Source organism: Balaenoptera ricei, chromosome 17, assembly GCF_028023285.1.
Source record: "Balaenoptera ricei isolate mBalRic1 chromosome 17, mBalRic1.hap2, whole genome shotgun sequence".
NCBI classification, from domain to species: domain Eukaryota; kingdom Metazoa; phylum Chordata; class Mammalia; order Artiodactyla; family Balaenopteridae; genus Balaenoptera; species Balaenoptera ricei.
In genome coordinates this window covers 1,897,863-1,914,773 of record NC_082655.1, presented here as the reverse complement: position 1 = coordinate 1,914,773, position 16,911 = coordinate 1,897,863, and positions in this window count along the sequence as shown.

Below are 16,911 nucleotides of genomic sequence, written 5' to 3'. Positions count from 1 at the left end.
GGGTGAGGCCTCGCCTCAGCCCACAGAGTGACCGCCCGTGACCACCAGCAGGTCGTGGGCGGAGGGAGCCTGGGTTCCGCGGGCAGCATGAAGGAGAGTCCTCTGGGAGGCCCCTGCCCTGCTTGTGCCCCCTTCCTTTGAAAACCCGCGTTGCCGGGCACCGTCCCCCGCCTCCCAGTCAGGACTTTTGCTCGACCCTGAAGCCCTGGAAGGCAGAACCCCTGACTGTCCTGCCCCGTCCCCCCGTGGTCCCTGCACCCAGGACAGTGCCTGCACATCACAGGGACTCCATTTACGGAACGAATGAGGGAAGGAAGGAACCAACAGGAGAAGCCAGTCACGCACCTGGCTCCTCCTTGAATGAATGAGTGAATCATTCATTTAATCTCCAAAACAAGCAGGTGAAGGAGCTAATGATATGTCCACTTTAAAGGTGAGAAAACTGAGGCTCAGAGCCACGCAGTAACTTATCGGGGTTTTGGTTCAGGGGGGCAGTGAGCTTGTTGGAAACGGCACCGGCTTTGGAGACAGACATGCCCGGGTCGAGCCCTCCCTCTTCACCCTGCTGGCTCTTGTCACTTACCTCCTTGGGGCCACTGTCCATCTGTAAACGGTGCCACGTGACTGCTGTGGGTTGAACCGCGTCCCCACAGTGTTCAACGAAATTCCTGTGTTGAAGCCCTAACCCCAGGATCTCAGAGTGTGACTGTGTTTGGAGATGGGATCTTTAAAGAGATGATTAAGGTAAAGCGAGCTCATGTGGGTGGCCCTGACCCCATCTGACCGGTGGTCCTTATAGGAAGAGATCAGGACACAGACGCACACAGACGGATGACCATGTGAGGACACAGGGAGAAGATGGCCGTCTACACACCAAGGAGGGAGGTCTCAGGAGGAACCAGCCCTGCCAACACCTTGATCTCAGACTTTCAGCCTCCAGAGCCAGGAGACAATACGTTTCTGTGTTTAAGCCGCCCCGTGTGGTATTTATGGCAGCCTGAGCTGATCGATACACAGGGCTGTGGCTTATATTAAAGGAAAAGACCAAGGAGCGAGGAGGGGTCAGAGTGGGCATGCGGTGGGAGGATGGAGCCAGGATACAAGCATCTCTTGTCATCCATCCCCTTCTGTATTTAATTTAAAATGAATTAATTTCAATTTAAGGAGGCACGTGTGGCTGGCGCCCAGGACGGTGCAGCTTTTGGATCCCTCTGGTGACTGTTTGGAGAGGATGGCGTGGGGACAAGGGGATGCAGCTGGGACCCATTAGGGTCTGCCCATGACCACGGCGGGTGAGAGGGTGAGATTGCCCCCAGCAGGGCCACGATGGAGAAAACGCCCACCTGCAGGCCGTGTCCTCGTAGCCGGAGGACACCCGATTTCCACAAACCTGAATGTAAAGATCTTGCCGCTGAGGACTTGCAGAGACATCAAGCCCCCCGCCAGGCCCACCGCCCCACAGAGAAAGGCCCAGCCCCGCCGGACACTCTTCCTTGCTGCCTGGCGCCCGCTGGCTGTCCATGGCTGGCCCACCCAGAAGTGAGTGACGGGGGCAGAGAGCAGGGGCAGGGTGGGAGGAGAAAGGATTTCCAAGGCCGCTCTCACCTTGAACCCAAGCAGGAGAGTCCAGCGCTCTCTGCGGCTGACAGCCCCACCAGCAGCTGCAATTAGCACAGAGCGTTGACATCTAAATAATATAACAGTTATCATAAAGAATATGCGGCCGTGATGAAGATCAGGTTATTTATAAAAGGATTAATAATTGAGACGTGAGCCTGCTGATGGATGAGCGTTCAGGGGGACACTGCCCAGCTCCCTGATCAGAATTTCTATGGGGAATAATGAGTCCCCTTAAGAAGACAAAGACCTTGAAGTTCCCTCTGCTGTTTACAAACTAATTCCTGGCAATGAGGAAATTAATGTGGAGAGTCAGGCTGAGCTCCGGTGACACGGGAAGGCAGGAGATGCATCTGGCCCTGGCGTCCTGGCCCAGAGAAGCCCACACAGGACTTGTCAGTGGTTCTGGAACGCCAAGGATTAAGTGAGTTATTAGACCAAAAGGTCAGACGCCATCCTGAGAATACAAGTGCACAGGTAACTCAGAGAGGGGGACCCATGGGCCCTTTGCCGCAGGGGCCATGGCACGCTCCTGAGACAGAGGGGAAGCTTGACCGACAGGTCTGGTTTCCAGGGTCATAGTGGGCCATGGGGAGAGGAACCGGACTGGCTGGGGGGCCGCCCCTCTCCCCTCACCCACTGCTACCAATAGTGCTGGTAACCTGAGGGTTTACCTCTGCTTCTGAGGGCTGGTCCCAGGCCAGGGTCAGGCTGGAGCTCGATCTAGCCCAAATCAAGGACCTCCCTGCCAGACGTGTCTGGTTTCTGGAGGCCACTCCGCCTCGAAGGCCTTCCCCCTCCTCACCTCCCCCCGCACCAGGACTCCAGGGCCAGCTCACACTGTCTCAGTCTCCCAGGGCAGCCTTAACCAAGTTCCACGGACAATGGGGCGGCTTAAACCATGGACATCTATTGTGTCACGTTCCTGGATGCCAGGACACCTGAGATCAAGGTGTGGGGAGGGTTGGCCTCAAGGGAGAATGCATTCCAGGCTCCTCCCCCAGCTTCTGGTGGTACCGGCATCCTTGGCCTCCCTTGGCTTGAAGAAGCATCACCCAATCTCTTCATGTTCACATGGCGGGCATGTCTATGTTCAAATTTCCCTTTTCCTAAGGACACCAGTCATGTCGGGTTAGGGCCGACCCTGCCCCAGTGTGACCTCGTCTTAACTAATTAGTCCTGCAAAGACCCTATTTCCAAATACAGTCACATTCTGAGGTACTGGGGGTTCAAACTGCAACACAAATTTGAGGGGACACAATCCAGTCCAGGACACCCCGTGGGCAGGGCCCCCTGTTGCAGCCTGACCATCGCAAGGGCAGGATACAGCCCCAGCCAGACGCTGGCGGTCAGGGGGTTTGGGGAGGCCACCCGTGCTGGACACCCAGGTGCTGTACGCCCTCTGCCCCCTGAGTGGGCATGGCCACCAGACAAAGAGGACACTTGGACCACCAACCCCAAGCCATCAGCAGTGGTGGGGGGGTGGTTACTTACTCATTCGTTTTTGTCTTTTTGCATATTGACTAGACGGATAGATCCTCAGAACAGAGAGGGATCCTTGACACAGCCTGGTCCAAAATGCCACCCAAGCCAGGACCCTGTCCTCCCCAACATGTCACCCAGCACTTTGGGGACATGAGACAGGGCACTGCCCATGGAGAGAGGTATGAGCATGTCAGAGACTGCTCTGTGCCTGGTGCCACTTTGTTCTTCATCAGCCAGGGAGGCCTCATCCCCGTTTTACAAACAAACAGGCCCAGAGAGGCCAAAGCCTGTGCTCAAGGTCACACAGCCAGCTGGGATAGGCTGCCACAGGACTCCAGGCTACGCCTGGCCAGTCCGGCCCACTGCTCGCACTTACTGATGCCCTTTCTCACCTAGGACCAAACTGGCCCTCCCTGAAGCGGCCCCGCTTCTGACCTTGGGTCATCTGTAAAATGGGGTCATGGGACCCACCTCCCTGGGCTGGTTCCATGATGCAGCACCTCACGCAGCACCCAGCAGTAGTGGCACTGGCCCCCCATCCCGGAACAGCCTTTCAGCCATCCTAAACCTGCCCTGAGAACCACAAACAAACCCGCGTCCCTACAGGGGACAGTCCCCACCCAGGAGCATTTATGGAGCTCCGACTGCATACCCAGCCCCTCTGCACTGTGCGTGCAGGCGACAGGCCCCTCCTTGTGCTGCACTTTCGTCCCCTCTGGTGGGGCTGCCAGTCTGGTTCCCAGGGCTCTACCTCCGCTCACATTTATAACCACATCCGAAAGCTGCAGCCTTCTGGAGCCAGCCTGCTTCTCGTCCCCACAGGGCGCCTGAATACTAATTGAAAAGTGATTAATTGCATTCACGAGCTCCTCTCCTTGCGGGAGGCGGGGCCCCACTCTCCACACCCCCTAACTGGGCTTGGGGCAGCGGGGGAGTCGTGGCTTTGTGTTTTTAATGCTGGGCTGTTTCTGGTCTGATTTAATTTTCACAGGGAGAGCCTTAAACCACGAGCCTGGCTCAGCGATGGAGTCCAATCCCCCAACCAGGAAAATTCCTGCCCCTCTCACAACCCCCCTTTCCTCCCTCGTAAGGCGGGGCTGCTGGAAGCAGACCGTCTGGGTTCAAATCCCAGACCCCCATAACTGCTGTGGTGAAGTTTGGTCCAGTCTTGCCCACGCCAGCCCTTTGCTATCCTCCTGGCCCCCTTGTTCCCTCCAATGTGCACACACATTCCCCCTACCTACCCACTGTCCCTTTCCCAGGATTCTGCTCAGAGGTCACCTCCTCCAGGCAGCCTCCCAGGGCCCCTCCTCTCTGCTCCAATAGCGCCATGGACATCTCCCCACAACAGGCTGTTGTGGCTGCCGGTCACCCACTGGAGAGCGAGGCCAGCATCCTACTACCCCTGCCCCCCACAAAACCTGCACTGCACATGGCCAGAGACACCGGGTCTCTCAGTGAAGACTGGGTGCTCATGATGAAATGTGTCTTCCTGGATCCAGGTTGGAGGCCCGGGGCCAGGACTGCTGGGTAGTGAGGCACAGACGGCTCCTTCCCGCAGGACTGTTAGAGAGACCCACCCGGAGAGGGTCTGACAGGTCAGTGAGGGGGTGGGGACCCGAGGGGACTGTGTGGACCAGGCCAGGGCAGGGCCAGTGCCTGGGTCAGACCTCATTCCCGTGTGGGAGCTCAGAGGGGTAGCTGGCTGCAGGCCGCGGGCTGTGATTGCTGACGGCCTGGCCACAGGGCACCCAAGGAGCAGCCGTCCCCATGGCACAGGCCCAAAGGCACTGGCCCATCTCTGCTGTGCTGCTGTCTCCAAAGTGTAGGGTAGGCCTTCACTGAGCCCTAATCACAAGTGCCCTGAAATCCTGCCAGAAACACAACCTTTGAGGCATTTTCCCTCTTTTAAATTTTTCCTTGACATTTGCACACAGTGAACAAGGACAAAGAACCAGGGACACAGCAAACTCTGAGCTGCAGTGTCTCCTTGTCCCAGGAGGCAAGAGGGGCCCCGGACCACCCTGGCTACAAGAATGGAGATGGACACAGTGGCAGGAAGTGACTGTCCTGGGCTGGCCACGCTCAAGGGCTCGAGGCCGGGATGATCCCCACTTTACAGAGAAGGAAACCGAGGCTCAGAAGGGAGACGTGTCCCCGCCAAGGGCACACAGCTGGGGACTTTCTCCATCTGTTTTGAATAACAGCACCCTCTCCTGCAGGGCCTGCCGTCCCGACGGGAGCACTCACGTCTGATCCAAATCCTGGAAATCCAATCAATCAATTCAACAGCCTTTCCCACAGCACCGAGACACCAGGAAGGCCCAGGGCTCCACTCACCTGAGACTCGCCTGAGACGGTCTCTTGCTGGGCAGGCGGTTAGCAAGTTGCTCCGACGCAGGGGGAGGAGACTGGACGTCAGGGCCCCAGCACCAGGCTCACCCACCCAGCCATGCGGCCTCGGCCAGTTCCACAACCCCCCAAGCCTCAGTTTCCCCACTTGTCGAAGGAGGACCCCTGGCTCCAGGGCACTGAGATGGTGAGACCGGAAAGCCAGGGCACAGAGCTCCCGGGAGAGGGAGGGCTGCCGCACAGGGCGGGGGCCTTTGGGAAACACCTTCCCAGAAACCGCTGTGTCTAACGGCTATGCTCTGGGTGCTGGAGGAGGGAGAGCCCCAGCGAGGGGCTCCTTGCCCAGCAGCGCACAGCGGAGCCTGTCAGCCGGGCCTCCCGGGGCAGCCGTCCCTGTGACCCTCTTGTAAGAGGGTCCAGGCTGTCGTGTATCGCAGAGGTGGGAGCTTCTCCCAGGCTCCGCGACCAGGGGAAGGAGTGGGACCCGGCCCAGCAGGCGCTCCCGCCGCAGCTCGCGCAGGGAAGGCTGTCTGCGGGCCCTCCTGCTCTCGGCCTGGGCTTTGAGGGGGGCGCCAGGCCATGCTGGAGGAGGCGTCTCCGGGCATCCTTACTTCACTCGGGCCAGGGCCGGGGCTCGGCCACACACAGCGGCCGGACCACAGACCCATGGCCCTGAGCCCGGGCGGTGCTGGAAAGTCCCCCCAGGCTGCAGCCTGTCTCGGGTGCTGGCACCGCTGGGTCAGGCTCTGAGGAAGTAGGATTCAGATGCCCAGGCCAGGGGCCTGGCTCCGGACGCTGACTGCGTCCCGGTGTGGGCAGCACGGGGACTTCCCTGTGCTCGTCCTGAGCCTCCGTGTCCAGCCCGGACTCGCCTGTGCTTTGAGCGGTGACAGAAGGTTCCGGTCCTCTCTGAAGCCGGTGGCCCCTGCGGCACATCCTCGGGGCTCGACTGTCAAAGGACCAAGTCTCCAGGAGAGTGACCCTCAGGTGAGGAGTGGGGAAAGGGGGCGTCTTCAGTGCCAAGTGCGGACGAGCTGGTGGCATTTTACCAAGAAAGGGCAGTGCCCCTTGTTCTGGGAGCCGCACTGTCCCTGCCTGTGACCCACACGAGAAGGTGGGAGTGGGGAGGGCGGTGGGGGACGGGGAGGGAGGTGGGACTCTTAGGGCCTCGCGGTTGCTGTCAAGACTTCTTGGGCTGCTGGGTTTTGGGCACAGGGACGTGATGTGACCCAGGTGCTGGCGGGACCCTGGGGGGCGCTGTTGAGAACCCGTCATGTCAGGAGACCTGAGAGGCCGCGTGGACGCGCGGGTGGGGCCGGACTCCCGTCTCCTCTGAAGACAGAGTGCACAGCAGCTGCCAACGGGCCGGCTACGGGGGGCGCCACTTGGCCCTCAGCTCTGAGCCTCGCGGGGCGGGGCTGCCGACAGCGACACAAAGTCCGCGGGAGGAGCCGGGCGGCCGGGGGGGGGGGCGCTGGAGCTCAGGCACCTGTGACCGCCCAGGGCACACGGTGGTGACTGCACGTGGGGTTTCCGGAGACACCTGGCGGGACGCAGACCCTGGGGAGCCAGGGTGGGCCCCGGGCGAGGGGGGCAGGGGCCCGGCGCTGACACGGGAGCCCAGGCCTCTGGTCACGGCTGACCCTGAGCCGGCCTGGGGGTGACCACGCCGCCGGCCCCGGGGAGGCGGCCGGGCCTGGCACCACCCCGGCTGAGTCTGAAGCTGCTCAGGGGCAGGACGGAAGCTCAGACTGGGCCCCGAACCCGGAGCTCCCCGCGCTGGCCCTCGGCGGGCTGGGGCCGGTCTTAGGAAGAGCGGCTCCCACGCTTGCAGGTCCTTCCCAAAGCTCCTTTCTGCAACGCCAGTTCCCAGGCTTTGCTGAGGTCGCTGAATGCTTACTTGTTGTCTTTCCCCTTCCTTCGATACAATTACAGATTAATTAATTCTCACCAAGCAATATCTGACCTACATCAGCTCCTCTGTAAGGCGGCAGAGCCAGAAGAAAGAGACATTCGGCTATATAAAGACAAGGATCTATTTTAAAAGAGGCCTGTGTGCGGAGAGTCAGCTGTTCCGACGCCATCCTCGTTACATAAGGCTTATTTAAAGGCACCACACACCCTCTCGCCCGCGCTAGATTCATGGCTGGGGAGCTCTGAGCGCGGGGTTAATCTCCCGATTCAGTCTGGACCCGCCAGAGGGGCTCTGACAGCAGAACGGTCTCCCTGGGGCGGGGGGCACCGGCCCCAGAGCCAGAGCGCCTGGCGTTGCCAGATCACGCTCCCCCCGCCCCCCGCCCATCAGAGCCCTGGCCTCGCCGTGTTTTGGTTGCGGGATCCTCGTCTCATTCACCTTGGTCTCCCTCAACACCAGAGAGAGCCCGGCATGTCGGACGCATCGCTGCTGAAGAGTTAGGCTGTGGTGCGGCGAGGAGAGCGCCAGCCTCGGGAAATGGCCACCTTGCTCAGCTGTGCGCCAGGCAGCCACCAGCTCGTAGGTGCATAATTCTCTTAATCACCGCGGCTGCCCTGTGAGGGAGGTTCCCCTGCAGAGGTGGCCGCCTCCTGGTACCCACGTCCCTGTGCCCCTCCCTCTGCGTGGCAGGACTAGCCGCGACCGTAAGGAGCGGAACGGGCAGAAGACGTGGGGCGTCATTTCTAAGATTAGTTTACAAAAGGCTGCGGTTTCCCTCTCCGGCTCTGTGGGGGAACCTGCTGCCCTGCTCCCCGGGGGAGGCAACCCTGCGCAGAGGCTCCCGTGACAAGGGGCTGAGCCCGCCAACGCCACGCAAGGGAGCTTGAATGCTGACACCGCCGCCACGGACCAGCCCTCAGATGAGACCACAGCCCCGGCCCCCAGCTCGACGGCAACCTCACGAGAGGCCCTGGCACCTGGGTTCCTGACCCGCGGACACCGGGAGAGAATAATTGCTGGCCACTTAAGTCACCGTGCACAGGGCTGAGTTGTCACACAGCAGTAGAGAACTGACACGCTGCCTCGCTGTAGGATTGGGAAGCTGACCCTCTGAGCCGTCGACACGGCTCAGGCCACACTCACACGGCCAAACCCAGGTTCAAACTCCCATCCACCCGGCTCTGCACAGCACACAGATCTGGGACCCAAAATCGGGGGGAGTGGGCCAAGCCCTGGCCTGCTGCGCTCTGGGGGAAGCGGTAGAGGGCCAGCCCCCCAGGCCGAAGCAGAGGAGTCCATCACGAGGGTCCGCCAGCTCCCACAGAGGCCCACCTGCCACCTCCACCATACTCCCCGCGCCCCCGTCCCTGGCGCTTTTATCCCAAACTTTCCCTGTTTCGGGCTCTGTCCCTCCCACACGGAGCCCCATCTGCTTCATCCCGAGGCAGGCCTGGCATACAAGCCACCCCACGAGCCCAGGGAGGGGCCTGTCCAGAGGCTTCCTGCAGAGAGCCATGTCTGAGCCCAAGCTCCGAGGGCAGTGGTTGGTGGCCCCTCTGGCTTTGCTGCCTCCCACTCCCCCTCCCCTCCCCCACTCTCCAAAACCCCCCTTGCTCTCAGCCACACCCACAGTTCCAGCAGAGACCCTCCCTGCCTGCCCACCTCAGCCTGGGGCCATCGAGGCAGGGCCAGGGCCCCGCTCCACCCCACTGCAGGATGGAACATAGCTCTAGGCGGTTCTGCTCCTCCCCAAGCCTCAGTCTCCTCATCTGGAAAATGGGAAAAGTCAGAGCAGCAGCCAGACCTTGCTTCAGCAAGCCCAGGAGGCCCCAGCCGAGGCCTTGTGGGCCGTGCGGGTGAGGCGGGGCCTGGTCCTGGACGACCGATACGGTGTGGACGGCCCTGCAGGGGGGAAGCAGGACGAGCACACTGCACACGGGCTGTGGGGCACCGTGGTCCTTACCTGGAGACCCCGTCCTCGGAGCCCTGTCCTGGCTTCCTCAAAGGATGGGCCCGTGAGCTCGTGGCTGGTACGCTCACCAGCCTCATGCTGGACACGCTTAGCGGCCGTTTCCAGGCTGGGGCCGTTTCCAGTACGGATGGCCCGCTGGGTCAGCGGGGACACAGGGCCCGGCCATGGGGCGCTGCACGTGGAAAGGGGCCCTGGGGCCTGCCTGGTGGGAGGGATGTTGACGGGAGGCAGGAGAACCTCCCGTTCCGGCTGGCTTGGCATGCTGTCCGTCAGGAGTACAGTGGAGCTGGCCAGGAGGGAGGAGGCGGGGGGCACGGGTCCGGGGGGCCAGACGTGGGTGGACGGGCACGCAGAAGGTGGCTCTGCAGGTTCAGGGAGACGAGGGTCAGTCATCCCGGAAACAGCCGCCCTGGGCCCATCCTCACATCCGCACCAAGGATCCTGGGTCCCGGGGTCCGGGGCCCCCACCCCGTGCACAGGTCTGGGGGCGATGCGGAGCTGGCAGAAAGCTCCCTGCCCCTGGGCTCCTGTCCAGCACGCCTGAATTCTCTGACCCCTCGCTCACTTCATCGTGTGCTTGTCCTCTGGGCAAGCCCCCTGCAGCCGTCAGAAGGGAGACCTGCCCCCTGAAGCTCACGGTCTTCGGTGGGGGGGTGCGGGGCTGGGACAGACCATGGAAACGAAATCAGCAAATGCACGTGGGTCAGGGGCGGGGCAGCCTCTCGGAGCAGGAGGCCTGTGGACCTCGGACCTTTGAGGATGTAGCCCTTTGGAGTCCCTCAGTCCCCCTGGGAAGTGACTTCTGAGCTAAGTTTTAAAGGAAATCCAGCCACTCAAAGGAGAAACAGCAACCCAGGCAGAGGAATAGCACAGGCCAAAGCAGGGCCTGAGGGGCCGCAGGGGCGGGCTGCAGAGCCCAGGCCTTCTCGGCAGATATGGGGACAGGGGACTTTTCTGAACCCGCCGGTGTGGACAGGGGGCTCTCAGTGGGAAGGGGTGTGAGCACCAGGTGACCCTAAACAACGCTGAGTCCCATCCATCCTCAGAAGGAGGTTCCCTTTTCTTGACCCCCCATCTTCTGGATGTTTCCAGCTGGCACTCCAGCTGGGACGCTTCGGGTCTCAGAGCCCCAGACCAGAAGAAAATAACGCGGCTCCTCTCCCTAGGTTTAGTTTCACAGTTTCCATTTATTTATGGAGAGGGAAAAAAAAAAATAGTCTTTCCATTTGTAGCCAGAATACAAGCACTCCAGGTAAAAGAAAAGTGTTTTAGGAACAAAGCGGGGTTATTTGCATATCTGTGAAGACTATAAGGGCAGGTGTGTCTCCCCCCAACCTTGGGTTTCCCTTGAGATTATCTGGGAAACCAGTAGTGAGCCCGGAGGTGCGGGCCCTCGAGCTGGGCCCTTTCCCAGGCCCAGCCCCAGGGACCCAGCACCCAGGAGGCGGCCCTTCCGGTGCAGGGAGCCGGCAGTGTGTGTGGGGAGAGGTGGGGGCACTCGCACACCCCGATCCTGCCAGACCCTCTCTCCGCGCCCTTCCTAATGCAGCCCTAGGAATGTCCTCTCATCTCCCTGCCTCACCGTTAAGTTCCCAGGAAATTTCTCCTGCTCATTTTTTTATCCTTATGGTGACTATGCTTAGTACCAGGTGATAGTGTAGTTGGGTATTACACGCACCGTGCGTATGAGAAAGGGACAGTCCAGGGAGGCTTATTCATTTACCCCAAGACACACAGTAAGGGAGAGGCAGGACCATAGTCTACAGCTCCAGACCGCTGCTCGGTCCAAGCCCCCCTCCAAGGCAAAGCCAGTCTCAGACTCCACATTGCGAATCCCAGCCTCTTAAAACCTGAGCTCCAGCAGCTTTAGAAACGCCCACGCTCTCCCGTCTAAAATGGCAGAGAGTTGGGGAAAAACGTACCACTCGCCGGGTGCTAGGCAGCTGCTCAGCAGGTGACGTGAGCCCCGCATCCCCTGCAAGCCTCAGGCTCCACCCAGGCTGGTCCCGTGAAAAAACTGCACGTTAACCAGGTCCTCGGGGGACTCTGAGCCCCGAGGTCGGAAGAGCCCCCAGGCAAGGCTGCAGAGGGCAGTGCCTGCCCCACAGGCCACCCCCCATAACCTCACTGATGGTGCGCTGTCGGGAAATGGCGGGAAAAATTGGGGAATTTGGTAGGGCTGCCAGAATCAGCTAATATTACACCCTGCTATTACTACAGGCTGCTATTATTACACCCTGCTGTTACTACACCCTGCTATTATTACAGGCTGCTATTATTACACCCTGCTATTATTATACCCTGCTATTATTACACCCTGCTAATATTACAGGCTGCTTCCCCTACCGACCTGTAGCGCGGGCTCCGAGGGCAAGCCTCAGGCCAGATGTGCTCGGCCCAGACCTGGACTCTCCCGCAGGCCGCCAGCCCCACAGTCTAAGCCAGGCTCTTGATAGAGACTAGGCTTCTGGCCAGAGATCATTTCTGGCCTTGACGCCACTCAATGTTCCTTCAATGTATTATTCATCCCTGTGAATTGCAGAGCTAACTCTTCAAAGCTCTTAAACAGACACACACACACCCCCTGACCTAGCAGTCAAGGTTTCCCTCCACTCTCTCCCCATCTCCACCACATCTGACCCCCCCGCCCCACCCACCACAATCCTTCCCAGCTTCTCTCCCTGAACTCAGTCCACAAAGACCCAGGACTAGACATTCCAACATCTGGACTCGTTTGGACTCTGCTGTGTGGCCATGGGGAAGTCGCTTTGCTTCTCTGGACCAGACCTAAGTTCTGAGAATCCTAGAAGCTCAGGGTTGGAAGGAACCTTGGGACTCTCCTGGTTCACCTGCCATAGAATACATTGATCCTTGCATCAGCACCTAGTCCAGGAGGCCACGCATGGGGTGCATGAATACCTCTGGGGATGGGGAGCCCACTACCTGAATAAAGTCAGAGGCTTAGCAGAGATAACTGAGGCCCCCCCATCTGTAACAGCTGTGATTCTGTGATTCTCTCGCTTCTCCCCTTTCCCTCTGTCCAGAGCAATATTCAAGGATTGGTGAGTTGCCAAAATACCGAATAAATCAGGATGCGGGGTAAGTGATAAGAGAATTGTTGATTGGCTCTTATCCTTTTTTTTTCTTTCTGACACTTCAGTTATTTCAGTTATGACTTTTTCATAAAACAGTTCATAGATTGCAGGGGAACAAGTAACATTTAAATCTCCCATTTAGCACATTACAATAATTTCCTTGGAAATGTATTAGAATATCACAGGTGCTCACACTATATAGCTTACTGCGGGTGCTTAATCAGCAAATTAATGTCGAGGTTAATTCAAACTTTGGGGGAAAGTGCAAGCTTGACAAAGATGAATCCAGCCATTCCCAGTAATGATTAGGGCAGCACAGGCAGGCCGCTGGTGGTGGCATCTCTAGGAGAGCAAGCCCAGGAGGCAAGTGAGCCAGCTGTATTTTCTTAGAAATTTTGGTTAAAAGCAGGCGTTCCAAGGTCAGTCTTGCTGAGTTCAAACTCTGACTGCATCACTAGTAGCCATGGGACTGTGAGCAAGTGACTGCTCCTCTCTGGATCCCAATCTCTCCATCTGTGAAATGGATGGATACTAGCATCTGTCTCACTGTGAGGATTACATGAGTTAATGATACATGGCAAAGTGTTGGAGCCACCATTTATTTAAGGTCAATAAATGTTAATTTTCACCATCCTCCTCATCACCACCATCACCATCATCATCACCATCATAATCACCACCATCATTAACACCATCACCATCATCTCCATCACCATCATCATCATCACAACCATCATCATCAACATCATCACCACCATCATCATCACCGTGATATTCATCATCATTATCATCACCATAACCATCACCATTAACACTATCATCATTATCAACATCATTACCATCACCATCATCATCACCATCATAATCACCATCATCACTAACACCATCACCATCATCATTACCATGATATTCATCATCATTATCATCACCATACCCATCACCATTAACACTATCATCATTATCAACATCATTACCATCACCATCAACATCATCATCACCAGCATCAGTATCATCACCATCATCACCATTATCACTGTCATCATTACCATCATCGTCATATCACCATCATCATCAACATCACCACCACCTTCATCATCACCGTGATATTCATCATCATGATCATCACCATAACCATCACCATTAACACTGTCATCATTATCAGCATCATTACCATTACCATCATCAACATCATCACCAGCATCACTATCATCATCGTCATCACCCCAGTGAGTCCTGACAGGGTCCCCCCAGCCCGCAGCGGCCTGACTTACCAGACCCTCCCAGGCCTGGATTCAGGACTCAGCTTGAGTGCTCCCTCCTCAGAGAGGCCTCCTAAGACCTCAGGTAGCACAGCCCTCCCACCAGCCATCTCTAACCTGCTTCAGTGTATTCACAGCACCTCTCCGACGGCTGGTTTGTTGTCTACTTTCTTGCCTCTCTCTCCCGGGAGAGGGAGAATACCCAGGACCTAGAACACTGTACCACAGACGGAAGATGTTCAATCAAGATTTTGAATGAATTAATTAATGAAAGAATGAATGGATGATTGAATGAATGAACAAATAAAGAATCCCATTGCTAATCTGGGCTGAAGGTCTGCCCTGCCTCCCTGCCCCCATCCTACCTGGAGAAGAAGGAGCAGGGAACCCCCATCCTACCTGGAGAAGAAGGAGCAGGGAACCCCATGTCACCGGAGCCCCAGCTCCCACACACTGTCACCTTCCTGCCTGCCTCAGGCAAGCAACTGCCCAAGGAGCTCATTTCACAGATGAGGACAGAGTGGGGGTGATCCAGGGGGGCCAGGGCTCAAGACCATCACTGGTGAGAAGCAGAGCCAGTATGCAAACAACTTTTTCCTGACTCCACACCTGCTCTTTCTCTACCTGAGGGCCCTTCCCCGCCCTCCCCTAAACCCCAGAGCCAGAGCCACTCTCAGGCTATGGCCCCTGCCCTGCCACCCACCCATGTGCCTGGGCTCTTTGAGAGCTTCCTCAGGCCTTCAGGAGCCCACCCCCTTCCCCTCAGGGGCTTCCTCTGTGCTCCCCCTCCCAGGGATTCCCCAGGAGAAGGGGGGGAACAGGATCCTGCCCACCCGCGGGCAGCATTAGTCCACCTCCTCCAGCTGTGCCCAGCCCGCAACCCTCTGTCTCCTTGTCTGCTCCCACCCGCGCGGGCTCTGCCGACAGGGCTACGTCCTTGTCCCCTGGTTGTCACCCAGCACGGAGCCTGCGCACAGCAGGTCATAACTGAATCCCAAATGGCAGGGTTCAAGGGGACCCTCCCTCAGGCCGTGCTGAGCCCGTCGCCAGCACACTCCGCAGAGGCAGGGGTGGCCTCCTTCTGGTGCCTGGGGTACAGGATAAAGGGCTTCTGGGGATCTCTGCACCCCGAGGTTGTAACCGCCTGCTCACGGACAGTTGCCCACGTGGGATTAAGGGCCGGCTCAGAGCTCTGAGCTGAGAGAAAGAGCTGGGCCCCCTGCATGCCGCACGGGAAGGGCGGATGTCCAGGGCCCAGCCCGCGGTTACGCTCCAGGGGCGCAGGCCCTCAGGGGACTGGTGGCGGTGGGCCGGGGGTCCCCCATCCTCAGAGGGTTTAACTTGTTGACTCGGGAGAAGGATTCAACCCTCTGGTGGGGGGCGGTGGGCTGGGGCACTTTCACAGTCCCTCCCACTCCTGGGGTCTGACGGCTCGGGGCTGCGAAGGCCGAGTAGGGCTGCCCAAGTCCCACAGCATCGGGGCAGGGTGGTTCCTTCCGCCGGCTCAGGCTGCCCCTGCCTGGCCCGGGCTTCCGTCTGTTCCTTTCCTCTGCCAGCTGTTCAGTTCCCCCAGGGCTGGCTCAGGTCCGCTGCATCTCCCCAGGGTGGCTGGGGGTCAGTCGGGAGGTGGGAACGCTTGTTTATCAAAGCCTCCTGGGGAGCATGGGGAGGAGAGCATTTTTAGCAAGTAAATAATACCACTTATGGAGAAAAAATATGCCAAAGTTGGGATGGAGACCAGGAAACAAGAGACAGCTGGGCTGGGTGTCCAGAAAGGCCACCAGACACACAGGGGCTGCTTCAGGCTCCTCCAAGGGGGCATCTCCAGAAAGGAGGTGAACCTGGAGCTTAGCAAGCGGTCAGAAGCAGGGGCCGCCTGAGCCGGAACACAGTAGCCATCGGCAAGGGAGCCCCGGAGCCACCCCTGCACAGAGAGCAGCCTGGAGCTTCCCCCCTCCCCGACCCCTGCGTCCACCTTGCCGTTCATTCACGAGGTCACTCAGTGGGGGAATTCAGTAAAGTGCTCACCACTCAACAACTGCTCGCACAGACGCCCTGCTGGAGAGGTTGCAGGGTGGTATTCTGCGCCAGCGTCTGAGGAAAGGACCCAGGGATGCCCAACGGTGCCCAAGCCCAGGCCCTCCCCTGACGAGGGCTCCCCGAGGAGCTGGGATGGGTTTGTGAGGGGCCCCCATCCAGCTCAGGACATGTAGCTGATCTCTGGGCCCCGTTGGAGGCCAAAGTCCCCTCCCTATGCCCCAGCCCTACATGCCGGGGCCAGACGAGCCCCGAAGGTCTGAAGAGAGCAGCCACAGAACCTGCGGCCCCTCCACGTGCAGACCCCGCCCACCGGAAGACAAGGCTCCTCCTTGTCCTCTTTGGGTGGGAGGCGGGGGGGGGGGGGTGAGATGGGAGGGGAAGGCGTCCCCCGGGGCCTCAGTGTCCCTGTTCTAAGCCCTCGGTGGCTCAGACTGTGAGCCCAGCTGCGGGGAGAAGCACAAGGTCCACCCCAAGGATGCCTTCTTCTGAAGGGTGCTCAGAGCTGGCTGGCAGGTCAGCTGCTCCCGTGAGAGGAGAGCAAGGGGCAGGGCAGCGAGGCCAGAGCGGCAAGTGGCCTCTCAGAGCGAGGGATCGGGGACCCGCTCCCTGGAGAGGCAGCCTCGCTGGACCCGAGGGTGACCAGGACCGTGGGCTTTGCGTGAGCCCCAGGGCGCTCCCGGGAGACGCTGGAGGCGGACGCTGGGGCGCGGGCACGAGCCCGCTGGCCGGGGGCGGGGTCGCCCACAGCCCCCTCGGCCTGCGTCCTTTCCACGGAGGACGGCGCCCCCGGCAGCTGGCCCACCGGGGCCTCCCTCACGTGTGACCACGAGGCTGTCCAGCGGAGTCAACAGGAGCACTTCTGGGTGCCGGCCACGGGACGCGGCTCCAGCGGAGAGGCCCAAAGGGGATTCACGGGCGGGGCCCCTCCCACTCTCCATCAGGTCCGCCACACCCTGTGCTGATCTCCTCCTCCCAGGGGGGGCCTCCCCAAGGCAGGAGCCGGGGCCCCCTGGCCGCCCCAACCTTGCTCCCGGAGGGGTGACCAGGCCAAACCCACGGGGAGACCGACTTGTGGGCTCGAGTCACAGGACCCGCCCACCGGAGCAATGGCCGAAGACCCGAGAGGGAGCTGGACGCCCTCCTCTGGACGCCTGGCTGCGGTCAGCGCGGGGCAGT